Source organism: Pleurodeles waltl, chromosome 3_1 (genome assembly GCF_031143425.1).
Source record: "Pleurodeles waltl isolate 20211129_DDA chromosome 3_1, aPleWal1.hap1.20221129, whole genome shotgun sequence".
Lineage (NCBI taxonomy): Eukaryota > Metazoa > Chordata > Amphibia > Caudata > Salamandridae > Pleurodeles > Pleurodeles waltl.
The window spans coordinates 1,981,610,177-1,981,627,507 of NC_090440.1; the positions used below are offsets into that span (position 1 = coordinate 1,981,610,177).

Here is a 17,331-nt window from a genome sequence, read left to right on the forward strand (position 1 = left end):
GCTTCTTATTTATGTTGCTTTCACCCAAAATGCAGTCTCTACTGACCCTTTAGTTAGTTGAGCCCACATTGTACTACTGCAGGCCACTCTGCTTGATGCCACTCCACTCTACACCACTCTACTCTACGCCACTGTCACTCTACTGTACTCTACACCACTTCATTTTACGCCACTCCGCTCCATTTCACTCCACTCCACGCTATTCCACTCCATGCTGCTCTATTCTCTTGCACTTTACTCTACTCCCTCTCCACTCTACGCCACTTCACTCTATTCTAGGTCACTCTACTCAACACATTACCACTCTACAGCACTCTATGCAACTCTACGCCACTCTACACCAGTCTCGTCTATGCCACTCCACGCCACACCAATCTTTTCCACCACACTCTTCTCCACTCTATTTTACTCCACTCTACACCACTGTACTCTTAGCCACTCTACACCACTCCAAGTCACTGTACCTTACTGCACTCCCTGCCACTCGACTCCACACCACTCTACTACAGTTGAAACCACTCTGTGCCACTCTAATGATTGGCACTCTACTTTATACCACTCTACTCTATGCCATGTTACTCTACACCACTGTACTGTACTTCACTGCACTCCAGTCAATGGTACTCTGAGCCACTCCACACCACTCTGCGCCACTTCACACAACTGTGCCAATCCTCTTCACTCTAATCCATTATGCACCACTCTACACCAGACCACTTTACTCCACACCACTCTCTGCTACTTTACTGTACTCTTCAACAACCTACTTTATGCTACTCTGTGCCACTCCATTCTACTCCACTCCATTCTACTCGGTGCCACTCCACCCCACTCTACACCACTCCATTGTATCCTATGTCACGCCACTCCTCTCAGACATCAATCTACATCACACCATTCTATGCCATTCAACTCCACACAGTGCCACTCTAAGCCACTCCACTCTAATCTACACCACTCCACTCTATGCCACTCCACTTTGCCCTCCACACTCGCCACTCTACTCTGTGCTACTTTACTATACACCACTCCACACCACCCCATCCCACCCCACTTCATAGCACTCTACGTCATTCTATGCCACTCTACTCTAGGCCACTGTGCTCTACGCCACTCCTTTCTGTTCTTATCTACTCTACGTCTCTCTACTCCATGGCACTCCACTCCAGTCTACGCCACTCCACACTGCACCACTCTACTCTACCCCACTCTATGCCACACCCCTACCTTTTAGTCATGCTGAACAGAAGTCCATGCTGCTGTACAACATGGATAAAAGATTGGCAAAGCCAATAGCTCTTAAAAAGATGAGACCTATTGACTTTGCCAATTCCTGTCTTGATTTGACTTCAAGGGCTGATTACGAATACCCGAAATAGAGGTTCTGGGTTGCCAGATTTACTGTTTCTGACTAGTCTCTCTGCATAGGTTTAGTCCTGCTATGAGTTAAGCTACCTACAGTGTGTAAGTTGTAAAAGTGCCAATGCCCAAAATTGTGCACTGTAGCCCACAGCCTGCACTGACAAAAGTTAGAATGCAAAGTACCAAAGCTGCACGGTCTCGATTCCACTTAATGTCTTTTTCATCCACAAATAGACATATCCTGCCTCTCGATCCCACTCTTGCAGGTTCTTTTTCATTCTGCTTTGGTTCTATATCACTATTTTTCCGTTATTGTCTTCTTCCTTATTTACCCTTTTTGTGTACTTCTTTCACTTGCTCAGGGTGAAAAGTTTCATGAGGAAAGAAAGAGCAGATCCCTAAAAGTGAGTACTGGTGGGCCCCACCTGCAACCACCAGCTCAAACAAGCACTGCTCCACAGAGTGGGAAACCACTGTGAAAATGGAATACCGTGCAGTATTCACATAGTATTTTCTTTTCTGAGTTGTTTAATGCCCACATTTACTGCATGCTGTGAGAAAGTGATAAATGTGTGCAGGGGTGACTGTCTGGGATGTGGGTGGAAAAAAGGAGATAGAGAGTAAAAGAGGAAAGATTAGTTCTTGCAAGGGGGATCAATGAATGCTCACACTTTACCAGAGAAAAAAGTTGGGGTGAAGTAGTAGAGAGTAAGAGGATTGGCAACTGTAACAGCCAAAGTCTCATGCAATTTTGACGTTTAAATTAGGCCTGGTATTACTGCACTCATCCATAGGAATTACGTTCGGCCTGACTCTTAATCAGGCCTTAAATAGAATTTCACGGTCAGATCTTAAAAGTGAGAACAAACTCAGCCATTGTTCTCCTCTGTCTGAAAACTTTGATAGTTAATGCTCTTAATTGATTAAGAGGGAGTAAATGATTTCCACTGCTATGCCCAGAGGCATAGCTTTCATTAGTGTAGCAGGTGCAGAGGCACCAAGGTCTGGAGAATTGAGGGCCCGCTGAGACATAAATATTGCTGTATTTTATCATTTAAACAGCAGCCAGGGGGTCCACTTTCTTCCTTGCACTAAAGCTCATTAAACACTGGCTACACGTCTGACTCTGTTGCCCCCATACTGTGACAGCAAAGCTACAGTGGGTCCAATGCAAGTGAGGAAAATGGTCTTCCGTGACCCTTGATTTGGCAGTAAAAATATATATATATAGTGTGGCACAGTGGGCCCCTCACACCTCTGGACCTCCTCCTGCGCTACTGATAATCTACCCAAGTTGTAGTTTAAACATAATACTTCTTCCAGCCTCTTTGCCATACAAGTAAAGCAATATGCATTATTACCAGCATAAAATAAAATTCAATCAGATCTGCAATTAAATGATCATTCTTGTGTACTATATAGATGCTGATGGGCCTCAAATATTATTATAGATGTTCAAATAATGAAAACTGGTTTAGCTGTGCTGGGATCTGGACCTCAGGGGTGGACTGCCTGTGATCGGCACCACAGGTCATGCCGGTTAATCCCGCTGCTACTTTTATTGCCTGGGTTGGAGTCTGGAGGGGCTGTAGAAAGGATGTTACATTGAGTTCAGTGTCCAAAGTCTGCTGAAAGGAGTTACCTTATGTTAAAAATGGCGTCTTGAGTTGGCAGTGGTTTGCACCCGGTCCAAGCAGGGACCCTCACTCTAGTCAGGGTAAGGAAGTCACACATCTATGATAACCCCTGCTTCACTACTCCTGGTAGCTTGGTTAGCCTAAGCAGGTAGACTTATCTCAGAGGCAATGTATAAAGTATTTGTGTGTACACACAAACCACACCACACCAGTCTCGAAAAATAGCCAATATTTATCTTAGTAGAACCAGACCAAAATGACAAAAATCCAACATTAAATTTAATTGCAGTTCCTTGAAATCAGTGAAGCGTTTGACTGAGGCAAAGTGCCTGAGATGCATAGAAAACAAAGGCGATGCGAGCCGCAGGGGAAGTGATGCGTTGGAAGAGCCAGAGATGCGTCGGTTCCTTACTGTTGCAGGGGAGGTGATGCGTCAGTTCCTTACTGCCATAGGGCAGGTGATAAGTCGTTCGCAGCATGAACCTTCTGTTCCTTACTGAGGTGCGGTGTCCATGAAGAAAATGGCACCCACGGACGATGCATCAGTGATGCGTCAGAAGTCACGCGCGATGCGTCAATCTCACATCGATGAAGCAGGCGCTGCGTTGGCTTCAGGGAGGTGGGTCACCGACTTCAGTGGTGAGGTGCTCAAAACTCAGGCAGCAGTGGCTCTTCTGACGCGCTGAGATGGAAAGCTGGGGCCCGAGTTGAAAATTTTGGTTGTGAATCAAGCGGGGACCACACTATGGTGCAGGCAGCGGCGATGCATTGAATCCTTACAGCGATGCGTTGGTTCGAAATTACGCAGTGAGTTGATGTGTGGATTTTCTCTTTGTAGCACCAAAAGCCTTCTTTAAGGGCCCAGACTGGATTTGGCATCACTTGGCAGGGCTCTCAGCAGAGGAGCCAAGGTGCTGGCAGATGAAGTCTTTGATGTCCCTTAGACTTCTTAACAGAAGGCAAGCCCTTGGAGATCCTTGGAAAGCTGGATGTAAAGGCAGAGTCCAGTCCTTTCACTCCCAGGACAGAAGCAGCAGGCCAGCACAACAAAGCAAAGGGCAGAGTGGCAGTCCCTCCTACAGCATCCAGCTCTTCTTCGTGGCTGAATGTCCTCAGTCCAGAAGTGTTCCACCTTCATGGGGTCAGAGGTCTAGTACTTATACCCATTTCTGTCTTTGGAGTAGGCAAACTTCAAAGAGAAGTCTGTGTAGTGCACAGCGCCCCAACTCTCTTGCCGTGGCCACAGACAGACTCCAGAGGGTTGAAGACTGCTTTGTGTAAGGACAGGCACAGACCAATTCAGGTGCAAGTTTCAGCTCCTCCCACAATTCTAGCTGAGGAAGACCCATCAGGATATGCAGGGCACACTTCAGCTCCCTTTGTGTGACTGTATAAAGTGAATTTATAAACAACCCAACTGCCATCCTTACCCAGATGTGTATTCCACATGCAGGCAAAGGCACAGAATGATTAAGCAAGGAAATACCCACTTTCTAAAAGTGGCATTTTCAAACTTATAGTTTAAAAACCGACTTCACTAAAATATTTATTTTTAAATTGTCAGTTCAGAGCCCTCAAACTCCAGATCTGTATCTACTCCCAATGGGAAATTGCACTTGAAATATTTAAAGGCAATCCCCATGTTACACTATGGGAGAGATAGTCCTTGCAATAGTGAAAACTGAATTTGGCAGTATTTCACTATCAGGACATGTAAAACACACCAGTACATGTTCAACCTTTTAATTACACTGCACTCTGCATAATGAGCTTCCTTGGGCCTAACTTAGGGGTGACTTGCATGTAGTTGAAGGGAGGGTTTGGGCCTGGCAAGTGGGTGCACTTGCCAGGTCGAAATGTCAGTTTAAACCTGCCCACACAGACACTGCAGTGGTATGTCTGAGTCATGTTTACAGGGCAACTCATGTGGGTGGCACAATCACTGCTGCAAGCCCACTAGTAGCCTTTGATTTACAGGCCTTGGGTACACACGATGCACTATACAAGAGACTTACTAATAAATCAAAATATGCTAATCACCAATACAATCTAGACAGAGAGCACTTGCACTTTAGCACTGGTCAGCTGTGTAAAGAGTCCTAAAGCCAACAAACATGGGGTCAAAAAAATAGGAGGAAAAATGCAAAAAGCTTGGGGATAACCCTGCAAAAAAAGGCCAGGTCCAACAACTTCTCATTGCCCAAGCTAAAGCCTGTCACGTGCCGAGGTCATATCCTCTATGAGCCACTGAAAGGAAGCCAGTAGTGGGAGGAGTTTGTCAGACTGGGGTAGTAGACTACATGGTAAGACCTATGGGAAGGTGACAAGGGGCGCTGAGCATGTTGTCTCCACATTCAAATGTACACTATGCAGCATCCCTATGGTTGCAAGCAGGGCAAACTATCTTCTGGTATGCAGGTTGGTGGTGCCTCTCTGTCATTAACAGGTGCAAATGTCAAATAGGTAGCTTTTGTCAAAAGGTAAAATCCCATCCACCGTGTTTAGAGTGTCATTGACAGCAGTACACTCGTAATATGGCGACCTCGACATCTGCCACTTTTATTTTCCAATCTAATGCATCTGTGAAACTCCGAATAACTCCCTATGTTTTCAATATTTGTATAAACTGGTAACTAAGATGATAGTCCTGTTTCTTACAGTAACATATTTCTGTAGCATTTCTTACAGAATTGTATTTTTGTTATCAAAGTTGTGCAATGTTTAGAAAATGTTCTGTCACAAGTTATGCTAGTACAAAAGCAAATTGGGGGCAGTACATTTATTACTTTCGCTGAAAAATGCTTTCTTTCCATGCTTCCATAACGTGGACAGGTGTTACAATTCACTTAGTGAAGTTGAAATATTTGCATTATACAGGCAGATAAATTGAGTCGGAGATAAAAACAAACCTGGAGTCTGTGACTTACTCTCTGCATATTGTGCTGTATCCGGCTCGTGTCTTTGGGGTTCTGGGTGTTGTCGAGATTTTCTGCCTCAAAGTCTGCTACCCTAATCAGACAAAAGAGCTGTGTGTTTTGTTGAGTTGGTTTTGGTTTTCCGTTTTGTGTCAGTGGGGCATTAAAGAGGTGGAAGCAGCTTGGTAAGCTGTCACTTGTGTATTTTTAGTTATACTGTTGCGCGGTGTCTGCGATCTTGTTTGAGATATTTTACAGCTACTGTGCTTGTGTGTGTTGCACTTATTCTGCCTGTGCTTGTAATGTGAGGGATTACACTGCTAATTTCCATGCTAAACCATTGTGTGTGTTTGGGAAAAGATTGCATTGCTGCCATCCCGTGCTGCCTATGACAAAACAGCCTGCCTAACACTGCAAGATAAAAAAATTAGTGTATTGTTGTTACCCTTTAATCTGGCCAACGGTTAATTCATCAGTACAGACACCTTAGTATGTTGTGTATATTTTTAAGCACACTATCACCAGCAAGATTTTCTTGGCTCTGACCAGGTGCGTGTTCATAGCTCTGTCTATGGAAGGGTGAGTAATTGAAAAGTCAGGTCTTCAGTTCTTGTGGAATTCAAGAACGGAGGAGGCTCTGGTGTGAAGTGGGATACTGTTCCACACTTTGGGAATAATGTAAGAGAATGCTATTCCTCCTGATCTGATTCTGTATATGCGTGGGATATGTCTGAGTAGGAGTCGTGTGGAGCAGAGGTGTCTGGTTGCGTTTGTGTAAGGAGCTTAACTGTTTTGGTTGGTGATGAGTAAACTGTGTAGTACCTTGAAATGTATATGTGATGAGTTTGAAGTAAACACCTTTGAGAATCAAGAGCCAGTGCAGCTCCCTGGGGAGTGGTGTGATGTGAGTACTGTGTGGGAGGTTGAGGATGAGTCTGGCTGCCGAGTTGTGGATGGTTTGTAGTCTTCTATTGAGTTGCTTGGGGATCCCGATGTGGAGGGTGTTGCCATAGTCCAACCTGCTAATGACTAGGGCACTGAGTGACAGTTTTTTCTAGTGTTCTTCTGTTATTGAGTGCAGATTAAAGAAAACAAGGCAATCTTTGTGTAATCCTGTAATATGTAAAATCGTGGAGTAATCTTTGGTGATCAAATGCAGGGTAAAGTAATCATAGTAGCCTATCTCAATTAATACAGGGTAACTCAATCAAAGCAAGTCCTTTCAACAAACAGTAAATGTGAAATAGAAAGGAACAATCTCCTTCCATAAAGTAATGCATTGTCATGTAACACGAGTAATCTCCTCCTGTGTTTTAATGCAAAGTAATGCAGTAAAAGTAACCCCTTCTGTAATGCAGTAAAAGTTCCTTTCACCAGGGTAATTTGTATGTGTAATCCAATGTAGTTGTAGGGTTATTCACCCTGTGTATTCTAATGCAGTGTCAGTCAATCAAAGCAGTGTTCTAGAATTCATTGTTGGTAAACCAATTTGCATAATGTTCCGTAATCTAATCAAGGTAAAGTAAATACCTATAATCAAATATAGGCTAACGTTAGAGTACTGTTTTTTTCATACTGTTGCAAGGTAAAGTAATTATAACAATTAAAAGTAATAGCTTGTAACCCATGTCTAGGTCAATGCCATCAGAGCAGTTGTTTATGATACAATATCAAGTAAAGCAAGCAAATGAATATAAAACCGTATGTACTAAAGCATTTTCCCATAGACACAGAATGGGTAAAACCCTTTGATACATCTGGCCCTTAATTCTGTAATCTAGTAAAGTGTTTAGTATTCAGAGTAAGTTCTTGCCATAATCTAATGCAGGATATCCTTTAAAGATCTAACGGCAATTTGCATTAATTAAAGCAGTATGCTTCAATGACCGGAGGGAGAATATGGTAACCAGAATACTTTTCTGTTATCTAAGGCAGGGTGAATGAATTGGTTATTTCCCTTGGTAATTTGATACAGGATAAGTGAATCAGTGTAACTTCCTGCTGTAATCTAATACAGGCAGAGTAATTGTGCAGTCCCCTTTTTTAATGTAATGCTGTGTACAGTACTCCGAGCATTTATCTTCTATCATTTAATACAGGTTAAAACAATCAAAGTAATATAATTCTGGAAACAGATGTTGAGTAATTAAGGAATGCAATTATTAGGTCTGGCTACACCTTGCAACTAAATTTGTCATTGCATATAAACGTTTTCTCACTCTTACTGATGTTCCATCAACGGTGACTTTGTGCATTAACTTGATTTTATACCTAAAGGTGATTGTGCACCTAAACGTATTTTTGCTTCTGTTTGATTCAAGCTCCTAAGTTGTTTCCAGACACCTACTGACTTTGCAGCAAGGGTGATTTTTCACCCTATTGTGATATTGCTCATAACTTTGGTGTCACAATCCTGCTTAATTTGCACCAGCGGTACGTTTTACACTCTCATGCTGATCTTGAACCAAGAGTGATTTTTTTACCTCAATGCATTGACAAACAAATGACATGTCATGTGACCCACACCCCTAATGTGAAAAATTACTGCCACATTTCCCTCTGTACTGATTGATAGCTGCCCCATGGTTAATAACAATACCCTATGTGTTTTTCATGCACTCAAATTATGGCCACCAAAACTAAAACAAAAACTGCTTCAGATCAGGTTAAACTCAAAGATGGCTGCAACAAAATCTCAGAAATCTTATGTTCGATGGCATCTGTCGCTGTAGATACACATGGTATGCATGAGCTCGCCATCTGGTGTTGGGTCGGAGTGTTACAAGTTGTTTTTCTTCGAAGAAGTGTTTTCGAGTCACGGGACCGAGTGACTCCACCTTCTGTGCTCATTGCGCATGGGCGTCGACTCCATCTTCGATTGTTTTCTTTCCGCCATCGGGTTCGGACGTGTTCCTGTCGCTCCGAGTTTCAGAACGGAAAGATAGCTGAAGACGGAAGATTTTCGACGGTATCGTTGCGATCCGGTTAGAGATAGACACATACAACGACGCGTTGAACATCGAAGCGCTTCGGTGCCCTTCGGGGTAGATTTCGGCACCCCGTCGGGGCCTAGTCGGCCCGACCGCGTGGAGGACAACGCCGATGGAACGGACCCCGTTTCGATTCTGCCCCGAATGCCACAACAAATATCCTTATACGGACCTACACTCGGTCTGTAATCTGTGCCTGTCACCCGAGCACAGCGAAGAATCCTGTGAGGCCTGTCGGGCGTTCCGGTCCCGAAAAACTCTGCGCGACCGTCGAGCGAGAAGACTCCAGATGGCGTCCACGCCAAAAGAGCGTCGACAGTTCGAGACAGAAGAGGAACAGGAGGAATCCTTTTCCATCCAGGATTCAGACTCCGACGAGCTACACTCTACAAGAACTGTGAGTAAGACGTCGAGATCAAACCTTAAAAAAGGAAAGAAGGCCCAGGGGACGCCACTGCCAACCGGCCATGGCTCCACCCAAATTCTCGGTGACCAACAATCGGCACCGAAAAAGGCCCATTTAGTGTCGAGATCGTCCGACTCCGGTCGAGACACCGGCACGCAGCCTCCTCGAGACCGAGAGAGTGCTAAACAGAAGCATCGACACCGAGAGTTCGGTGTCGACACGGATCAACGCCGAGACAGTGGCGCCGAAGACCATAGAGGCCAAGAATTTTCGGCACAGAAAAAAAGGAAGGTTACCTCGGAGCCGAAAAAACAATCGACAGGGGTTTCGGAGCCGAAAAAAGCGACATCAGACCCTGTTTCTGGCTCCTACACTGAAGAGCATTCTATGTCTTCTCAAATGAAGAAACATAGATTTGAACAAGAACTGCAATCCACTGACGTGGATCACACGCAAAAGCGTATCTTTATTCAGCAGGGGACTGGGAAGATCAGTACCCTTCCACCTGTCAAACGAAAGAGAACGCTTCAGTTTACTCCTCAGCAACAAACAGCACAAAAGGTAACACCTCCTCCCTCGCCTCCACCTGTAACTCCGGCTTCGCCAACTTACACCCCGTCACATTCGCCAGCTCACACCGCTATGAGCCACGATGACCAAGATCAGGATGCGTGGGACTTGTACGACGCACCAGTGTCTGATAACAGCCCAGACACATACCCAACTAGGCCATCACCACCGGAAGACAGCACAGCCTACTCACAAGTGGTGGCTAGAGCAGCACTATTCCATAATGTGGAACTACACTCGGAACAAGTAGAGGATGATTTTTTATTTAACACCCTCTCTTCAACCCACAGCTCCTACCAAAGCCTGCCGATGCTCCCAGGCATGCTACGCCATGCAAAGGACATTTTCAAGGAGCCAGTAAAAAGTAGGGCAGTGACGCCTAGGGTGGACAAGAAGTATAAGGCGCCTCCTACGGACCCTGTATTCATCACCTCTCAGCTGCCACCAGACTCTGTGGTGGTAGGGGCTGCCAGAAAAAGGGCAAACTCACACACTTCTGGGGATGCACCTCCCCCAGATAAAGAAAGTAGGAAGTTCGATGCAGCCGGGAAGAGGGTTGCTGTCCAAGCAGCAAACCAGTGGCGCATCGCAAATTCACAAGCGCTGTTAGCGCGATACGACAGAGCCCACTGGGATGAGATGCAGCATCTCATTGAACATCTCCCAAAAGATCTGCAAAAGAGAGCAAAACAGGTTGTTGAGGAGGGTCAAAACATTTCCAACAATCAAATACGCTCCTCCATGGATGCAGCAGACACGGCCGCAAGAACCATTAATACGTCGGTTACCATCCGTAGGCACGCATGGCTCAGAACGTCTGGATTCAAGCCAGAAATTCAGCAGGCAGTGCTTAACATGCCAGTAAACGAAAAACTTCTGTTCGGACCGGAGGTCGACACAGCCATAGAAAAGCTCAAGAAGGACACTGACACTGCCAAGGCCATGGGCGCACTCTATTCCCCGCAGGGCAGAGGATCTTATAACACCTTCCGCAAAACACCTTTTAGAGGAGGGTTTCGGGGTCAGGCCACACAAGCTAGCACCTCACAGTCCGCACCGCCCACCTACCAGGGACAGTACAGGGGAGGTTTTCGGGGCCAGTATAGAGGGGGGCAATTCCCTAGGAATAGGGGAAGATTTCAAAGCCCCAAAACCACTACCAACAAGCAGTGACTCACATGTCACACACCCCTCCCACACAACACCAGTGGGCGGGAGGATACGTCAATATTACGAAGCATGGGACAAAATAACTACAGACACATGGGTCTTAGCAATTATCCAGCATGGTTATTGCATAGAATTCCTGCAATTCCCTCCAGACATACCACCAAAATCACAAAATTTAACAAAATACCATTCACAGCTTCTAGAGATAGAAGTTCAAGCACTACTGCAAAAAAATGCAATAGAATTAGTACCAAGCACACAAATAAACACAGGAGTTTATTCACTGTACTTCTTGATACCAAAAAAGGACGAAACACTGAGACCAATTCTAGACCTCAGAGTAGTAAACACATTCATCAAATCAGACCACTTTCACATGGTCACACTACAAGAAGTGTTACCATTGCTCAAAAAACACAACTACATGACAACCCTAGACCTCAAGGATGCATATTTCCATATACCAATACATCAATCACACAGGAAATATCTAAGGTTTGTATTCAAAGGAATACATTACCAATTCAAAGTATTGCCTTTTGGTTTAACAACCGCTCCAAGAGTATTCACAAAATGCCTAGCAGTAGTCGCTGCACACATCAGAAGGCAGCAAATACATGTGTTCCCGTATCTAGACGACTGGCTAATCAAAACCAGTTCGCTCACACAATGCTCAAACCACACAAATCAAGTCATACAAACCCTCTACAAACTAGGGTTCACCGTCAACTTTGCAAAATCAAACATTCTGCCAAGCAAAGTACAGCAATATCTAGGAGCCATAATAGACACGACAAAAGGAGTAGCAACGCCAACTCCACAAAGGATCCACAATTTCAACAGGGTCATTCAACACATGTCTCCAAACCAAACAATACAAGCAAGAACAATACTACAGCTCCTAGGCATGATGTCCTCATGCATAGCCATTGTCCCAAACGCAAGACTGCACATGAGGCCCTTACAACAGTGCCTAGCCTCACAGTGGTCTCAAGCACAGGGTCACCTTCTAGATCTGGTGTTGCTAGACCGCCAAACTTACCTCTCGCTTCTATGGTGGAACAGTATAAATTTAAACATAGGGCGGCCTTTCCAAGACCCAGTGCCAGAGTACGTAATAACAACAGATGCTTCCATGACAGGGTGGGGAGCACATCTCAATCAACACAACATAAGAGGACAATGGAACATACATCAAACAAAACTGCATATAAATCATCTAGAATTATTAGCAGTTTTTCAAGCACTAAAAGCTTTCCAACCAATCATAACCCACAAATACATCCTTGTCAAAACAGACAACATGACAACGATGTATTATCTAAACAAACAAGGAGGAACACATTCAACGCAGTTAAGCTTGTTAGCTCAAAAAATATGGAAGTGGGCAATCCACAATCAGATTGGTCTAATAGCACAGTTTATTCCGGGGATCCAGAATCAGCTGGCAGACAATCTCTCTCGAGATCACCAGCAAGTCCACGAATGGGAAATCCACCCACAGATTCTGTACACCTACTTCACACTCTGGGGAACACCACAAATAGACTTATTTGCAACAAAAGAGAACGCAAAATGCCAAAACTTCGCGTCCAGATACCCACACAAGCAATCCCAAGGCAATGCCCTATGGATGAACTGGTCAGGAATATTTGCTTACGCTTTTCCTCCTCTCCCTCTCCTTCCTTACCTAGTAAACAAATTGAGTCAAAACAAACTCAAACTCATTTTAATAGCACCAACTTGGGCAAGACAACCCTGGTACACAACACTGCTAGATCTGTCTGTAGTACCACACATCAAACTGCCCAACAAACCAGATCTGTTAACGCAACACAACCAACAGATCAGACACCCGGACCCAGCATCGCTGAATCTAGCAATCTGGCTCCTGAAATCCTAGAATTCGGACACTTGCAACTTAGCCAAGAGTGTATGGAAGTCATAAAGCAGGCCAGAAGGCCATCCACTAGACACTGCTACGCAAGTAAGTGGAAAAGATTTGTTTGGTACTGCCATCATAATCAGATACAACCGCTAGATGCAACTCCAAAACATATAGTAAATTACTTGCTCCATTTACAAAAAGCAAAGCTAGCCTTCTCTTCTATTAAAATACACCTTGCAGCAATATCTGCATACCTGCAAACTACCTATTCAACTTCCTTGTATAGGATACCAGTTATCAAAGCATTTATAGAAGGGCTTAAAATAATTATACCACCAAGAACACCACCTGTTCCTTCATGGAACCTAAACGTGGTTCTAACAAGACTCATGGGCCCACCTTTCGAACCCATGCACTCTTGCGGAATACAATTCCTAACCTGGAAAGTTGCCTTTCTCATCGCCATTACATCTCTAAGAAGAGTAAGTGAAATTCAAGCGTTCACAACACAAGAGCCTTTTATACAAATACATAAAAATAAGGTCGTCCTACGACCTAATCCAAAATTTTTACCAAAAGTTATTTCACCATTCCATCTAAATCAAACGGTAGAACTACCAGTATTTTTCCCACAGCCAGATTCTGTGGCTGAAAGAGCACTACATACATTAGATGTCAAAAGAGCATTAATGTACTACATTGACAGAACAAAGAACATCAGAAAAACTAAACAGCTATTTATTGCATTCCAAAAACCTCATGCAGGTAACCCAATATCAAAACAAGGTATAGCCAGATGGATAGTTAAATGCATCCAAATCTGCTACCTTAAAGCAAAAAGACAACTGCCCATTACTCCCAGGGCACATTCAACAAGGAAAAAAGGTGCTTCAATGGCCTTTTTAGGAAACATCCCAATGCAGGAAATATGTAAGGCAGCCACTTGGTCTACGCCTCACACATTCACCAAACACTACTGTATAGATGTGCTATCCGCACAACAAGCTACAGTAGGTCAAGCTGTATTAAGAACTCTATTTCAGACAACTTCTACTCCTACAGGCTAAACCACCGCTTATGGGGAACTAACTGCTTACTAGTCTATGCATACCATGTGTATCTACAGCGACAGATGCCATCGAACTGAAAATGTCACTTACCCAGTGTACATCTGTTCGTGGCATCAGTCGCTGAGATTCACATGGACCCACCCACCTCCCCGGAAGCCTGTAGCAGTTCAGAAGTTACCTTCAATTTTGTACATTTGTATATATTACTTAATCCTTTAATAGGTACATACTTACATTTTTCATTGCGCGGGCACTATTACTATAGTACAACTCCTACCTCACCCTCTGCGGGGAAAACAATCGAAGATGGAGTCGACGCCCATGCGCAATGAGCACAGAAGGTGGAGTCACTCGGTCCCGTGACTCGAAAACACTTCTTCGAAGAAAAACAACTTGTAACACTCCGACCCAACACCAGATGGCGAGCTCATGCATACCATGTGAATCTCAGCGACTGATGCCACGAACAGATGTACACTGGGTAAGTGACATTTTCATTACCCATGATTGATACAAAACAATCCTCATATACCACAAACAATAAGCCTTGACAACCAGTCAAATACTGTTGGGAATGGCTCTCTGCAGGGTCAAACATTTTGCCTTCCTCCTCTCCTTTTTCTGACCTCAGTTTTACTGGCTTTAGGACTCTGGAGACTTTACCACTGCTAACCAGTGCTAAGGTGCATGTGACCTCTCCCTAGATACATGGTAACATTGGCTCATACCCAATTGGCAAATTAATTTACTTGTAAGACCCTAGTAAAGTGCACTACATGTGCCCAGGGTATGTAAATTTAATGCTACTAGTGGACCTGCAGCACTGTGTGACGGGTCGGACCGCTTCGACCCGCACATCAGGGCGACTGGTGCTGCCGCTGTCGGGGACGACCCGGAAGTGACCCCGAGGTCCCCGCTTCCCATTGGTTCCTTCCTTAATTCGCGGGACTCTGGGAACTTAAAGGGAGAGGTCCCGGAGATCGAGGGTGTGTGGAGGAGCGAGGAGGAAATGGTCCAGGAGACGTCCGAAGAAGAACCCCCGAAGCGCGTGAAGTCAGAGTGGAAAAAAGGAAAGCATCGCGGATCCCAGAGGTCGGAGGCCGAGACGAACGGAGAATCAGCACGGACCAGACCTGGGACGAAGACAGCTGGCCCCGGGAAACAGCTCCATAGGACCGCCACGCTTCAGGAGAAGCGTGGCCAAGCCAGGTACGGGGCTGGAAACGGGTAGGGATGGGAGGACGGAATGGTGGAGGCATACAAAAGGGAAAACACGGGCACAGGGCGGGAGGTAAAAGGAACGGGGTGGGAGGTCAATAGGAGGGAAGGGGAGCACGGTGAGGGGAACAAACGAGAGCCTATGAGAAAGGAAAAACAGGAAGCAGAAATCACTAGAAAGAAAAGGAAAGATTATACCAGTGTGCAAAATATTCTCCAGAAGTAAACGAGAATCAGAAAGTGAAGAGACTCTATAAGAAAGGAAAACAGACAAGAATAAAAAGTTAAGCGGACGGTTCCGCGTAAGCCCAGAAGACAGAAAGAAAGGAAAAGAAAAGTCGAATCACAGGGAAAGAAAGCAGAGGAAGAAGAGAGCAAGGAAGAAAAAAAAAAAGGAAGAAAAGAGAGAAATACAGGAAAGAAAGGAGAGAGCCGAACAGGGACTAAGAGAGAGAGGGAGAGAAAGAAAAGAAAAAAAAAAAGAGTACTTGTACATAAACATTTACCTTGCCTATTCTTCTTCTGTCCCCACACGCTTCCCGAGAGGCCTATGGAAAACACAGAAAGAAGAAGACGAGATTAACCCTGCAGGACGAAAAGAGACTTACCACGAAAATTCTTACTATACATGGCTCTATATATTTAAATAAATCTCACGTACCTATCGACTCCAACAGTCTTGTGTGATTATTCCCGGCCAACCTACGACACACTGGTTGTGCCACTCACATAAGTAGCCCCTTAAGCATGTCTCAGGCCTGCCATTGCAAGGCCTGTGTGTGAGTGCAGTTTCACTGCCACTTCGCCTTGGCATTTAAATTTTATTGCCAAGCCTTAAGCCTTAAGCCCTCCTTTTGCTACATATAAATCACCCCTAAGGTAGGTCCTAGATAACCCATAGGGCAGGGTGCTGCGTAGGTAAAAGGCAGGACATGTACCTGTGTGTTTTATATGTTCTGGTAGTGGAAAACCCCTAAATTAATTTTCCACTACTGTGAGGCCTGCTCCTTTCATAGGATAACATTAGGGCTACCCTCCTATGCTGCTTGAGTAGTAGATTCTAATCAGAAAGGGGTAACCAGGTCATATTTAGTATGGTCACAATGGTAATAGAAAATCCTGCTTATTGGCGAGGTTGGATTTTATATTACTGTTTTAGAAATGGCACTTTTAGAAAGTGAGCATCTCTCTGCACCTAAATCCATCTGTGCCTTTCAGCCTTTCTCTAATCAACGTCTGGGCTGGGCTGGGCTGGTTGACAGCTTCCTTGTGCATTCCACCCAGACAAACACAGGACACTCAGTCACACCTTCACTCATCTGCATACGGAATGGGTCTTCGTGGGCTGGGAGGGTGGAGGGCCTGACACTTACATTTCAAAGGCTTGTACCCTGCCTTCACACAATGGACTGCCAAACCCTGGCAGACAGACCTGTTCTGAAAGAGGAACTTGTACACTTCAAAACCACTCTTGGAAGTCTTCCTCACTTCAAAGGCATTTTTGGCTATATAAACTGGGTCCCTGACCACACCAAATCAGACACTTCTGGACCTGAACCTGCAGCCTGTCAAGAGGAACTGCCTGGCTACCCAAAAGACTCATCTGGACTGCTTTGCTGAGAAGGACTACTGCCCTGCTGTTGCCCTGCTGTCTTTCTGCAATCTGACTTTGCTGAGAAGTGCTCTCCAAGGGCTTCGATTCTGTTTAATCTTACAAAAGTGATGTCTCAACTTGTGCTTATTGAATCTTTATCATTTTGACCTTAATTTAACCAGATAAATATCTTATATTTTTCTAAACCTATGTGGTGTATTTTTGTGGTGTTTTCACTGTGTTACTGTATGATTTATTGCACAAATACTTTACACTTTGCCTTCTAAGCTAAGCCTGACTGCTCAGTGCCAAGCTACCAGAGGGTGGGCACAGGATAAGTTGGCTTGTGTGTGACTTACCCTGACTAGGATTGTGTTCCCTATTTGGACAAGGGTGTATACCTCTGCCAACTAGAGACCCCATTTCTAACAAATACCTTAGTCTGAAGTTGGACTATATTAAAACTGATGTACAATTTATTTTACGGTGGATATACTTTATTGGATTGGTA

General features: G+C 44.6%; 1 protein-coding gene and 1 long non-coding RNA gene across 10 annotated transcripts in view; one reads left to right on the forward strand and one right to left on the reverse strand.

The window, feature by feature from the left end:
- Nucleotides 1-17,331, forward strand: part of RPH3AL (rabphilin 3A like (without C2 domains)) — a 920,330-nt gene that overhangs the window by 747,045 nt on the left and 155,954 nt on the right. The window lies entirely within an intron of this gene.
- LOC138285890 (uncharacterized) overlaps nt 1-17,331 on the reverse strand; it is a 48,648-nt gene that overhangs the window by 17,943 nt on the left and 13,374 nt on the right. The window contains exon 2 of the long non-coding RNA XR_011201656.1: nt 15,733-15,774. This is a non-coding gene — a long non-coding RNA (uncharacterized lncRNA). The remainder of the gene's footprint in view (nt 1-15,732; nt 15,775-17,331) is intronic.